Consider the following 14,772-nt stretch of genomic DNA (forward strand, 5'->3'; position numbering starts at 1 on the left):
CTAACCCTAACACGTACCCTAATCCTAACCCGTACCCTAAACCGAGCCCTAACCCTAACACTAACCCTACCCCTATCCCTAACCCATACCCTACGCCGTACCCGAACCCCTCCCCGAACCCGTAAACTAAGCCGTACCCTAAGACTAACCCTAAGCCTAACCCTAACCCTAGGCTACCCTTGACTGCTTCTGCTTCCAATAGATTTCCTAAGCACTAGTGTTTTAAGGAACAGCTTAAAAAGAGAATCCTAATGTGATTTCTTTATAATGGGTGTGTTCCTTATCTTATCCCAGTGTCTAAACTCTTCTCCATGGCTGAACCCCCAAATAATATTCCTTTACGTGCTAAGGAGTGTCTAGAGAGTGGGATAGGTTTAATAACTACCCTAACCCTAACGCGTACCCTAACCCTAACCCCTACCCTAACCCTAACACGTACCCTATTCCTAACCCTTACCCTAAACCGAGCCCTAACCCTAACCCTAACCCTAACCCTAACCCATACCCTACGCCGTACCCGCACCCCTCCCCGAACCCGTACCCTAAGCCGTACCCTAACCCTAACCCTAAGCCTAACCCTAAACCTAGGCTACCCTTGACTGCTTCTGCCTCCAATAGATTTCCTAAGCACTAGTGTTTTAAGGAACAGCTTAAAAAGAGAATCCTAATGTGATTTCTTTATAATGGGTGTGTTCCTTATCTTATCCTAGTGTCTAAACTCTTCTCCATGGCTGGACCCCCAAATAATATTCCTTTACGTGCTAAGGGGTATCTAGAGAGTGGGATAGGTTTAATAACTACCCTAACCCTAACGCGTACCCTAACCCTAACCCCTACCCTAACCCTAACACGTACCCTAATCCTAACCCGTACCCTAAACCGAGCCCGAACCCTAACACTAACCCTAACCCTAACCCTAACCCATATCCTACGCCGTACCCGAACCCCTCCCCGAACCCGTAACCTAAGCCGTACCCTAAGCCTAACCCTAAGCCTAACCCTAACCCTAGGCTACCCTTGACTGCTTCTGCCTCCAATAGATTTCCTAAGCACTAGTGTCTTAAGGAACAGCTTAAAAAGAGAATCCTAATGTGATTTCTTTATAATGGGTGTGTTCCTTATCTTATCCTAGTGTCTAAACTCTTCTCCATGGCTGGACCCCCAAATAATATTCCTTTACGTGCTAAGGGGTATCTAGAGAGTGGGATAGGTTTAATATCTACCCTAACACTAAAGCGTACCCTAACCCTAACCCCTTCCCTAACCCTAACACGTACCCTAATCCTAACCTGTACCCTAAACCGAGCCCTAACCCTAACACTAACCCTAACCCTAACCCTAACCCATACCCTATGCCGTACCCGCACCCCTCCCCGAACCCGTACCCTAAGCCGTACCCTAACCCTAACCCTAAGCCTAACCCTAACCCTAGGCTACCCTTGACTGCCTCTGCCTCCAATAGATTTCCTAAGCACTAGTGTTTTAAGGAACAGCTTAAAAAGAGAATCCTAATGTGATTTCTTTATAATGGGTGTGTTCCTTATCTTATCCTAGTGTCTAAACTCTTCTCCATGGCTGGACCCCCAAATAATATTCCTTTACGTGCTAAGGGGTATCTAGAGAGTGTGATAGGTTTAATAACTACCCTAACCCTAACGCGTACCCTAACCCTAACCCGTACCCTAACCCTAACAAGTATCCTAATCCTAACCCGTAACCTAAACCGAGCCCTAACCCTAACACTAACCCTAACCGTAACCCTAACCCATAACCTACTCCGTACACGAACCCCTCCCCGATCCCGTACCCTAAGCCGTACCCTAAGCCTAAGCCTAAGCCTAACCCTAACCCTAGGCTACCCTTGACTGCTTCTGCCTCCAATAGATTTGCTAAGCACTAGTGTCTTAAGGAACAGCTTAAAAAGAGAATCCTAATGTGATTTCTTTATAATGGGTGTGTTCCTTATCTTATGCTAGTGTCTAATCTCTTCTCCATGGCTGGACCCCCAAATAATATTCCTTTACGTGCTAAGGGGTATCTAGAGACTGGGATAGGTTTAATAACTACCCTAACCCTAACGCGTACCCTAACCCTAACCCCTACCCTAACCCTAACACGTACCCTAATCCTAACCCGTACCCTAAACCGAGCCCGAACCCTAACACTAACCCTAACCCTAACCCTAACCCATACCCTACGCCGTACCCGCACCCCTCCCCGAACCCGTACCCTAAGCCGTACCCTAAGCCTAACCCTAAGCCTAACCCTAACCCTAGGCTACCCTTGACTGCTTCTGCCTCCAATAGATTTCCTAAGCACTAGTGTCTTAAGGAACAGCTTAAAAAGAGAATCCTAATGTGATTTCTTTATAATGGGTGTGTTCCTTATCTTATCCTAGTGTCTAAACTCTTCTCCATGGCTGGACCCCCATATAATATTCCTTTACGTGCTAAGGGGTATCTAGAGACTGGGATAGGTTTAATAACTACCCTAACCCTAACGCATACCCTAACCCTAACCCCTACCCTAACCCTAACACGTATCCTAATCCTATCCCGTACCCTAAACTGAGCCCTAACCCTAACACTAACCCTAACCGTAACCCTAACCCATACCCTACTCCGTACACGAACCCCTCCCCGATCCCGTACCCTAAGCCGTACCCTAAGCCTAACCGTAAGCCTAACCCTAACCCTAGGCTACCCTTGAATGCTTCTGCCTCCAATAGATTTCCTAAGCACTAGTGTTTTAAGGAACAGCTTAAAAAGAGAATCCTAATGTGATTTCTTTATAATGGGTGTGTTCCTTATCTTATCCTAGTTTCTAAACTCTTCTCCATGGCTGGACCCCCAAATAATATTCCTTTACGTGCTAAGGGGTATCTAGAGAGTGGGATAGGTTTAATAACTACCCTAACCCTAACGCGTACCCTAACCCTAACCCCTACCCTAACCCTAACACGTACCCTAATCCTAACCCGTACCCTAAACCGAGCCCGAACCCTAACACTAACCCTAACCCTAACCCTAACCCATACCCTACGCCGTACCCACACCCCTCCCCGAACCCGTAAACTAAGCCGTACCCTAAGCCTAACCCTAAGCCTAACCCTAACCCTAGGCTACCCTTGACTGCTTCTGCCTCCAATAGATTTCCTAAGCACTAGTGTTTTAAGGAACAGCTTAAAAAGAGAATCCTAATGTGATTTCTTTGTAATGGGTGTGTTCCTTATCTTATCCCAGTGTCTAAACTCTTCTCCATGGCTGGACCCCCAAATAATATTCCTTTACGTGCTAAGGGGTATCTAGAGAATGTGATAGGTTTAATAACTACCCTAACCCTAACGCGTACCCTAACCCTAACCCGTACCCTAACCCTAACACGTATCCTAATCCTAACCCGTAACCTAAACCGAGCCCTAACCCTAACACTAACCCTAACCGTAACCCTAACCCATACCCTACTCCGTACACGAACCCTTCCCCGATCCCGTACCCTAAGCCGTACCCTAAGCCTAAGCCTAAGCCTAACCCTAACCCTAGGCTACCCTTGACTGCTTCTGCCTCCAATAGATTTGCTAAGCACTAGTGTCTTAAGGAACAGCTTAAAAAGAGAATCCTAATGTGATTTCTTTATAATGGGTGTGTTCCTTATCTTATCCTAGTGTCTAAACTCTTCTCCATGGCTGGACCCCCAAATAATATTCCTTTACGTGCTAAGGGGTAATTAGAGAGTGGGATAGGTTTAATATCTACCCTAACCCTAACGCGTACCCTAACCCTAACCCCTTCCCTAACCCTAACACGTACCCTAATCCTAACCCGTACCCTAAACCGAGCCCTAACCCTAACACTAACCCTACCCCTATCCCTAACCCATACCCTACGCCGTACCCGAACCCCTCCCCGAACCCGTAAACTAAGCCGTACCCTAAGACTAACCCTAAGCCTAACCCTAACCCTAGGCTACCCTTGACTGCTTCTGCTTCCAATAGATTTCCTAAGCACTAGTGTTTTAAGGAACAGCTTAAAAAGAGAATCCTAATGTGATTTCTTTATAATGGGTGTGTTCCTTATCTTATCCCAGTGTCTAAACTCTTCTCCATGGCTGAACCCCCAAATAATATTCCTTTACGTGCTAAGGAGTGTCTAGAGAGTGGGATAGGTTTAATAACTACCCTAACCCTAACGCGTACCCTAACCCTAACCCCTACCCTAACCCTAACACGTACCCTATTCCTAACCCTTACCCTAAACCGAGCCCTAACCCTAACCCTAACCCTAACCCTAACCCATACCCTACGCCGTACCCGCACCCCTCCCCGAACCCGTACCCTAAGCCGTACCCTAACCCTAACCCTAAGCCTAACCCTAAACCTAGGCTACCCTTGACTGCTTCTGCCTCCAATAGATTTCCTAAGCACTAGTGTTTTAAGGAACAGCTTAAAAAGAGAATCCTAATGTGATTTCTTTATAATGGGTGTGTTCCTTATCTTATCCTAGTGTCTAAACTCTTCTCCATGGCTGGACCCCCAAATAATATTCCTTTACGTGCTAAGGGGTATCTAGAGAGTGGGATAGGTTTAATAACTACCCTAACCCTAACGCGTACCCTAACCCTAACCCCTACCCTAACCCTAACACGTACCCTAATCCTAACCCGTACCCTAAACCGAGCCCGAACCCTAACACTAACCCTAACCCTAACCCTAACCCATACCCTACGCCGTACCCGAACCCCTCCCCGAACCCGTAACCTAAGCCGTACCCTAAGCCTAACCCTAAGCCTAACCCTAACCCTAGGCTACCCTTGACTGCTTCTGCCTCCAATAGATTTCCTAAGCACTAGTGTCTTAAGGAACAGCTTAAAAAGAGAATCCTAATGTGATTTCTTTATAATGGGTGTGTTCCTTATCTTATCCTAGTGTCTAAACTCTTCTCCATGGCTGGACCCCCAAATAATATTCCTTTACGTGCTAAGGGGTATCTAGAGAGTGGGATAGGTTTAATATCTACCCTAACACTAAAGCGTACCCTAACCCTAACCCCTTCCCTAACCCTAACACGTACCCTAATCCTAACCTGTACCCTAAACCGAGCCCTAACCCTAACACTAACCCTAACCCTAACCCTAACCCATACCCTATGCCGTACCCGCACCCCTCCCCGAACCCGTACCCTAAGCCGTACCCTAACCCTAACCCTAAGCCTAACCCTAACCCTAGGCTACCCTTGACTGCCTCTGCCTCCAATAGATTTCCTAAGCACTAGTGTTTTAAGGAACAGCTTAAAAAGAGAATCCTAATGTGATTTCTTTATAATGGGTGTGTTCCTTATCTTATCCTAGTGTCTAAACTCTTCTCCATGGCTGGACCCCCAAATAATATTCCTTTACGTGCTAAGGGGTATCTAGAGAGTGGGATAGGTTTAATAACTACCCTAACCCTAACGCGTACCCTAACCCTAACCCCTACCCTAACCCTAACACGTACCCTAATCCTAACCCGTACCCTAAACCGAGCCCGAACCCTAACACTAACCCTAACCCTAACCCTAACCCATACCCTACGCCGTACCCGCACCCCTCCCCGAATCCGTACCCTAAGCCGTACCCTAAGCCTAACCCTAAGCCTAACCCTAAACCTAGGCTACCCTTGACTGCTTCTGCCTCCAATAGATTTCCTAAGCACTAGTGTTTTAAGGAACAGCTTAAAAAGAGAATCCTAATGTGATTTCTTTATAATGGGTGTGTTCCTTATCTTATGCTAATGTCTAATCTCTTCTCCATGGCTGGACCCCCAAATAATATTCCTTTACGTGCTAAGGGGTATCTAGAGAGTGGGATAGGTTTACTAAATACCCTAACCCTAACGCGTACCCTAACCCTAACCCCTACCCTAACCCTAACACGTACCCTAATCCTAACCCGTACCCTAAACCGAGCCCTAACCCTAACACTAACCCTAAACCTAACCCTAACCCATACCCTACGCCGTACCCGAACCCCTCCCCGAACCCGTACCCTAAACCGTACCCTAAGCCTAACCCTAAGCCTAACCCTAACCCTAGGCTACCCTTGACTGCTTCTGCCTCCAATAGATTTCCTAAGCAGTAGTGTTTTAAGGAACAGCTTAAAAAGAGAATCCTAATGTGATTTCTTTATAATGGGTGTGTTCCTTATCTTATCCTAGTGTCTAAACTCTTCTCCCTGGCTGGGCCCCCAAATAACATTCCTTTACGTGCTAAGGGGTATCTAGAGAGTGGGATAGGTTTAATAACAACCCTAACCCTAACGCGTACCCTAACCCTAACCCCTACCCTAACCCTAACACGTACCCTAATCCTAACCGTTACCCTAAACCGAGCCCTAAACCTAACACTAACCCTAACCCTAACCCTAACCCATACCCTCCGCCGTAGCCGCACCCCTCCCCGAACCCGTACCCTAAGCCGTACCCTAAGCCTAACCCTAAGCCTAACCCTAACCCTAGGCTACCCTTGACTGCTTCTGCCTCCAATAGATTTCCTAAGCACTAGTGTTTTAAGGAACAGCTTAAAAAGAGAATCCTAATGTGATTTCTTTATAATGGGTGTGTTCCTTATCTTATCCTAGTGTCTAAACTCTTCTCCATGGCTGCACCCCCAAATAATATTCCCTTACGTGCTAAGGGGTATCTAGAGAGTGGGATAGGTTTAATAACTACCCTAACCCTAACGCGTACCCTAATCCTAACCCCTACCCTAACCCTTACACGTACCCTAATCCTAACCCGTACCCTAAACCGAGCCCTAACCCTAACACTAACCCTAACACTAACCCTAACCCATACCCTACGCCGTACCCGAACCCCTCCCCGAACCCGTACCCTAAACCGTACCCTAAGCCTAACCCTAAGCCTAACCCTAACCCTAGGCTACCCTTGACTGCTTCTGCCTCCAATAGATTTCCTAAGCAGTAGTGTTTTAAGGAACAGCTTAAAAAGAGAATCCTAATGTGATTTCTTTATAATGGGTGTGTTCCTTACCTTATCCTAGTGTCTAAACTCTTCTCCCTGGCTGGGCCCCCAAATAACATTCCTTTACGTGCTAAGGGGTATCTAGAGAGTGGGATAGGTTTAATAACAACCCTAAACCTAACGCGTACCCTAACCCTAACCCCTACCCTAACCCTAACACGTACCCTAATCCTAACCCGTACCCAAAACCGAGCCCTAAACCTAACACTAACCCTAACCCTAACCCTAACCCATAACCTCCGCCGTAGCCGCACCCCTCCCCGAACCCGTACCCTAAGCCGTACCCTAAGCCTAACCCTAAGCCTAACCCTAACCCTAGGCTACCCTTGACTGCTTCTGCCTCCAATAGATTTCCTAAGCACTAGTGTTTTAAGGAACAGCTTAAAAAGAGAATCCTAATGTGATTTCTTTATAATGGGTGTGTTCCTTATCTTATCCTAGTGTCTAAACTCTTCTCCATGGCTGAACCCCCAAATAATATTCCTTTACGTGCTAAGGGGTATCTAGAGAGTGGAATAGGTTTACTAACTACCCTAACCCTAACCCCTACCCTAACCCTAACACGTACACTAATCCGAACCCGTACCCTAAACCGAGCCCTAACCCTAACACTAACCCTAACCCTAACCCTAACCCATACCCTACGCTGTACCCGAACCCCTCCCCGAACCCGTACCCTAAGCCGTACCCTAAGCCTAACCTTAAGCCTAACCCTAACCCTAGGCTACCCTTGACTGCTTCTGCCTCCAATAGATTTCCTAAGCACTAGTGTTTTAAGGAACAGCTTAAAAAGAGAATCCTAATGTGATTTCTTTATAATGGGTGTGTTCCTTATTTATCCTAGTGTCTAAACTCTTCTCCATGGCTGGACCCCCAAATAATATTCCTTTACGTGCTAAGGGGTATCTAGAGAGTGGGATAGGTTTACTAACTACCCTAACCCTAACGCGTACCCTAACCCTAACCCCTACCCTAACCCTAACACGTACCCTAATCCTAACCCGTACCCTAAACCGAGCCCTAACCTTAACACTAACCCTAACCCTAACCCTAACCCATACCCTACGCTGTACCCGAACCCCTCCCCGAACCGGTACCCTAAGCCGTACCCTAAGCCTAACCCTAAGCCTAACCCTAACCCTAGGCTAGCCTTGACTGCTTCTGCCTCCAATTGATTTCCTAAGCAGTAGTGTTTTAAGGAACAGCTTAAAAAGAGAATCCTAATGTGATTTCTTTATAATGGGTGTGTTCCTTATCTTATCCTAGTGTCTAAACTCTTCTCCATGCCTGGACCCTCAAATAATATTCCTTTACGTGCTAAGGGGTATCTAGAGAGTGGGATAGGTTTAATAACTACCCTAACCCTAACGCGTACCCTAACCCTAACCCCTACCCTAACCCTAACACGTACCCTAATCCTAACCCGTACCCTAAACCGAGCCCTAACCCTAACACTAACCCTAACCCTAACCCTAACCCATACCCTACGGCATACCCGCACCCCTCCCCGAACCCGTACCCTAAGCCGTACCCTAAGCCTAACCCTAAGCCTAACCCTAACCCTAGGCTACCCTTGACTGCTTCTGCCTCCAATAGATTTCCTAAGCACTAGTGTTTTAAGGAACAGCTTAAAAAGAGAATCCTAATGTGATTTCTTTATAATGGGTGTGTTCCTTATCTTATCCTAGTGTCTAAACTCTTCTCCATGGCTGGACCCCCAAATAATATTCCTTTACGTGCTAAGGGGTATCTAGAGAGTGGGATAGGTTTACTAACTACCCTAACCCTAACGCGTAACCCTAACCCTAACCCCTACCCTAACCCTAACACGTACCCTAATCCTAACCCGTACCCTAAACCGAGCCCTAACCCTAACACTAACCCTAACCCTAACCCTAACCCATACCCTACGCCGTACCCGAACCCCTCCCCGAACCCGTACCCTAAGCCGTACCCTAACCCTAACCCTAAGCCTAACCCTAACCTTAGGCTACCCTTGACTGCTTCTGCCTCAAATAGATTTCCTAAGCACTAGTGTTTAAAGGAACAGCTTAAAAAGAGAATCCTAATGTGATTTCTTTATAATGGGTGTGTTCCTTATCTTATACTAGTGTCTAAACTCTTCTCCATGGCTGCACGCCCAAATAATATTCCCTTACGAGCTAAGGGGTATCTAGAGAGTGGGATAGGTTTAATAACTACCCTAACCCTAACGCGTACCCTAACCCTAACCCCTACCCTAACCCTAACACGTACCCTAATCCTAACCCGTACCCTAAACCGAGCCCTAACCCTAATACTAACCCTAACCCTAACCCTAACTCATACCCTAGGCCGTACACGCACCCCTCCCCGAAACCGTACCTTATGCCGTACCCTAACCCTAACCCTAAGCCTAACCCTAACCCTAGGCTACCCTTGACTGCTTCCGCCTCCAATTGATTTCCTAAGCAGTAGTGTTTTAAGGAACAGCTTAACAAGAGAATCCTAATGTGATTTCTTTATAATGGGTGTGTTCCTTATCTTATCCTAGTGTCTAAACTCTTCTCCATGGCTGGGCCCCCAAATAATATTCCTTTATGTGCTAAGGGGTATCTAGAGAGTGGGATAGGTTTAATAACTACCCTAACCCTAACGCGTACCCTAACCCCAACCCCTACCCTAACCCTAACACGTACCCTAATCCTAACCCGTACCCTAAACCGAGCCCTAAACCTAACACTAACCCTAACCCTAACCCTAACCCATACCCTCCGCCGTACCCGCACCCCTCCCCGAACCCGTACCCTAAGCAGTACCCTAAGCCTAACCCTAAGCCTAACCCTAACCCTAGGCTACCCTTGACTGCTTCTGCCTCCAATAGATTTCCTAAGCACTAGTGTTTTAAGGAACAGCTTAAAAAGAGAATCCTTATGTGATTTCTTTATAATGGGTGTGTTCCTTATCTTATCCTAGTGTCTAAACTCTTCTCCATGGCTGAACCCCCAAATAATATTCCTTTACGTGCTAAGGGGTATCTAGAGAGTGGGATAGGTTTACTAACTACCCTAACCCTAACGTGTACCCTAACCCTAACTCCTACCCTAACCCTAACACGTACCCTAATCCTAACCCGTATCCTAAACCGAGACCTAACCCTAACACTAACCCTAACCCTAACCCTAAGCCATACCCTACGCCGTACCCGAACCCCTCCCCGAACCCGTACCCTAAGCCGTACCCTAACCCTAACCCTAAGCCTAACCCTAACCCTAGGCTACCCTTGACTGCTTCTGCCTCCAATAGATTTCCTAAGCACTAGTGTTTTAAGGAACAGCTTAAAAAGAGAATCCTAATGTGATTTCTTTATAATGGGTGTGTTCCTTATCTTATCCTAGTGTCTAAACTCTTCTCCATGGCTGAACCCCCAAATAATATTCCTTTACATGCTAAGGGGTATCTAGAGAGTGGGATAGGTTTAATAACTACCCTAACCCTAATGTGTACCCTAATCCTAACCCCTACCCTAACCCTAACACGTACCCTAATCCTAACCAGTACCCTAAACCGAGCCCTAACCCTAACACTAACCCTAACCCTAACCCTAACCCATACCCTACGCCAAACCCGCACCGCTCCCCGAACCCGTACCCTAAGCCGTACCCTAAGCCTAACCCTAACCTTAGGCTACCCTTGACTGCTTCTGCCTCCAATAGATTTCCTAAGCACTAGTGTTTAAAGGAACCGCTTAAAAAGAGAATCCTAATGTGATTTCTTTATAATGGGTGTGTTCCTTATCTTATACTAGTGTCCAAACTCTTCTCCATGGCTGCACCCCCAAATAATATTCCCTTACGAGCTAAGGGGTATCTAGAGAGTGGGATAGGTTTAATAACTACCCTAACCCTAACGCGTACCCTAACCCTAACCCCTACCCTAACCCTAACACGTACCCTAATCCTCACCCGTACCCTAAACCGAGCCCTAACCCTAATACTAACCCTAACCCTAACCCTAACTCATACCCTAGGCCGTACCCGCACCCCTCCCCGAAACCGTACCCTAAGCCGTACCCTAACCCTAACCCTAAGCCTAACCCTAACCCTAGGCTACCCTTGACTGCTTCCGCCTCCAATTGATTTCCTAAGCAGTAGTGTTTTAAGGAACACCTTAACAAGAGAATCCTAATGTGATTTCTTTATAATGGGTGTGTTCCTTATCTTATCCTAGTGTCTAAACTCTTCTCCATGGCTGGACCCCCAAATAATATTCCTTTACGTGCTAAGGGGTATCTAGAGAGTGGGATAGGTTTAATAACTACCCTAACCCTAACGCGTACCCTAACCCCAACCCCTACCCTAACCCTAACACGTCCCCTAATCCTAACCCGTACCCTAAACCGAGCCCTAAACCTAACACTAACCCTAACCCTAACCCTAACCCATACCCCCCGCCGTACCCGCACCCCTCCCCGAACCCGTACCCTAAGCCGTACCCTAAGCCTAACCCTAAGCCTAACCCTAACCCTAGGCTACCCTTGACTGCTTCTGCCTCCAATAGATTTCCTAAGCACTAGTGTTTTAAGGAACAGCTTAAAAAGAGAATCCTAATGTGATTTCTTTATAATGGGTGTGTTCCTTATCTTATCCTAGTGTCTAAACTCTTCTCCATGGCTGAACCCCCAAATAATATTCCTTTACGTGCTAAGGGGTATCTAGAGAGTGGAATAGGTTTACTAACTACCCTAACCTTAACGCGTACCCTAACCCTAACTCCTACCCTAACCCTAACACGTACCCTAATCCTAACCCGTACCCTAAACCGAGCCCTAACCCTAACACTAACCCTAACCCTAACCCATACCCTACGCTGTACCCGAAACCCTCCCCGAACCCGTACCCTAAGCCGTACCCTAAGCGTAGCCCTAAGCCTAACCCTAACCCTAGGCTACCCTTTACTGCTTCTGCCTCCAATAGATTTCCTAAGCAGTAGTGTTTTAAGGAACAGCTTAAAAAGAGAATCCTAATGTGATTTCTTTATAATGGGTGTGTTCCTTATCTTATCCTAGTGTCTAAACTCTTCTCCATGGCTGCACCCCCAAATAATATTCCCTTACGTGCTAAGGAGTATCTATAGAGTGGGATAGGTTTAATAACTACCCTAACCCTAACGTGTACCCTAACCCTAACCCCTACCCTAACCCTTACACGTACCCTAATCCTAAACCGTACCCTAAACCGAGCCCTAACCCTAACACTAACCCTAACCCTAACCCTAACTCATACCCTACGCCGTACCCGCACCCCTCCCCGAACCCGTACCCTAAGCCGTACCCTAACCCTAACCCTAAGCCTAACCCTAAACCTAGGCTACCCTTGACTGCTTCTGCCTCCAATTGATTTCCTAAGCAGTAGTGTTTTAAGGAACAGCTTAAAAAGAGAATCCTAATGTGATTTCTTTATAATGGGTGTGTTCCTTATCTTATCCTAGTGTCTAAACTCTTCTCCATGGCTGGGCCCCCAAATAATATTCCTTTACGTGCTAAGGGGTATCTAGAGAGTGGGATAGGTTTACTAACTACCCTAACCCTAACGCGTACCCTAACCCTAACCCCTACCCTAACCCTAACACGTACCCTAATCCTAACCCGTACCCTAAACCGAGCCCTAACCCTAACACTAACCCTAACCCTAAACCTAACCCATACCCTACGCCGTACCCGGACCCCTCCCCGAACCCGTACCCTAAGCCGTACCCTAACCCTAACCTTAAGCCTAACCCTAAACCTAGGCTACCCTTGACTGCTTCTGCCTCCAATTGATTTCCTAAGCACTAGTGTTTTAAGGAACAGCTTAAAAAGAGAATCCGAATGTGATTTCTTTATAATGGGTGTGTTCCTTATCTTATCCTAGTGTCTAAACTCTTCTCCATGGCTGAACCCCCAAATAATATTCCTTTACGTGCTAAGGGGTATCTAGAAAGTGGAATAGGTTTACTAACTACCCTAAACCTAATGCGTACCCTAACCCTAACCCCTACCCTAACCCTAACACGTACCCTAATCCTAACCCGTACCCTAAACCGAGCCGTAACCTTAACACTAACCCTAACCCGTACCCTAACCCATACCCTACGCTGTACCCGAACCCCTCCCCGAACCCGTACCCTAAGCCGTACCCTAAGCCTAACCCTAAGCCTAACCCTAACCCTAGGCTAGCCTTGACTGCTTCTGCCTCCAATTGATTTCCTAAGCAGTAGTGTTTTAAGGAACAGCTTAAAAAGAGAATCCTAATGTGATTTCTTTATAATGGGTGTGTTCCTTATCTTATCCCAGTGTCTAAACTCTTCTCCATGGCTGGACCCCCATATAATATTCCTTTACGTGCTAAGGGGTATCTAGAGACTGGGATAGGTTTAATAACTACCCTAACCCTAACGCATACCCTAACCCTAACCCCTACCCTAACCCTAACACGTATCCTAATCCTAACCCGTACCCTAAACTGAGCCCTAACCCTAACACTAACCCTAACCGTAACCCTAACCCATACCCTACTCCGTACACGAACCCCTCCCCGATCCCGTACCCTACGCCGTACCCTAAGCCTAACCGTAAGCCTAACCCTAACCCTAGGCTACCCTTGAATGCTTCTGCCTCCAATAGATTTCCTAAGCACTAGTGTTTTAAGGAACAGCTTAAAAAGAGAATCCTAATGTGATTTCTTTATAATGGGTGTGTTCCTTATCTTATCCTAGTTTCTAAACTCTTCTCCATGGCTGGACCCCCAAATAATATTCCTTTACGTGCTAAGGGGTATCTAGAGAGTGGGATAGGTTTAATAACTACCCTAACCCTAACGCGTACCCTAACCCTAACCCCTACCCTAACCCTAACACGTACCCTAATCCTAACCCGTACCCTAAACCGAGCCCGAACCCTAACACTAACCCTAACCCTAACCCTAACCCATACCCTACGCCGTACCCACACCCCTCCCCGAACCCGTAAACTAAGCCGTACCCTAAGCCTAACCCTAAGCCTAACCCTAACCCTAGGCTACCCTTGACTGCTTCTGCCTCCAATAGATTTCCTAAGCACTAGTGTTTTAAGGAACAGCTTAAAAAGAGAATCCTAATGTGATTTCTTTGTAATGGGTGTGTTCCTTATCTTATCCCAGTGTCTAAACTCTTCTCCATGGCTGGACCCCCAAATAATATTCCTTTACGTGCTAAGGGGTATCTAGAGAGTGTGATAGGTTTAATAACTACCCTAACCCTAACGCGTACCCTAACCCTAACCCGTACCCTAACCCTAACAAGTATCCTAATCCTAACCCGTAACCTAAACCGAGCCCTAACCCTAACACTAACCCTAACCGTAACCCTAACCCATAACCTACTCCGTACACGAACCCCTCCCCGATCCCGTACCCTAAGCCGTACCCTAAGCCTAAGCCTAAGCCTAACCCTAACCCTAGGCTACCCTTGACTGCTTCTGCCTCCAATAGATTTGCTAAGCACTAGTGTCTTAAGGAACAGCTTAAAAAGAGAATCCTAATGTGATTTCTTTATAATGGGTGTGTTCCTTATCTTATCCTAGTGTCTAAACTCTTCTCCATGGCTGGACCCCCAAATAATATTCCTTTACGTGCTAAGGGGTATCTAGAGAGTGGGATAGGTTTAATAACTACCCTAACCCTAACGCGTACCCTAACCCTAACCCCTACCCTAACCCTAACACGTACCCTAATCCTAACCCGTACCCTAAACCGAGCCCG

The 14,772-nt window shown here is 46.8% G+C and overlaps 1 long non-coding RNA gene across 1 annotated transcript; it reads left to right on the top strand.

Moving 5' to 3' along the window:
* The first annotated feature begins 3,634 nt into the window (after positions 1 to 3,634).
* On the top strand, positions 3,635 to 12,198 carry LOC309615829. The gene is made up of 2 exons (XR_014237089.1): positions 3,635 to 3,742; positions 12,141 to 12,198. It is a non-coding gene; the product is annotated as an uncharacterized lncRNA (long non-coding RNA).
* The last annotated feature ends 2,574 nt before the right edge of the window (positions 12,199 to 14,772 follow it).

The sequence above is a fragment of the Balaenoptera borealis genome, assembly GCF_965194805.1.
Source record: "Balaenoptera borealis genome assembly, chromosome: 18".
NCBI lineage: Eukaryota > Metazoa > Chordata > Mammalia > Artiodactyla > Balaenopteridae > Balaenoptera > Balaenoptera borealis.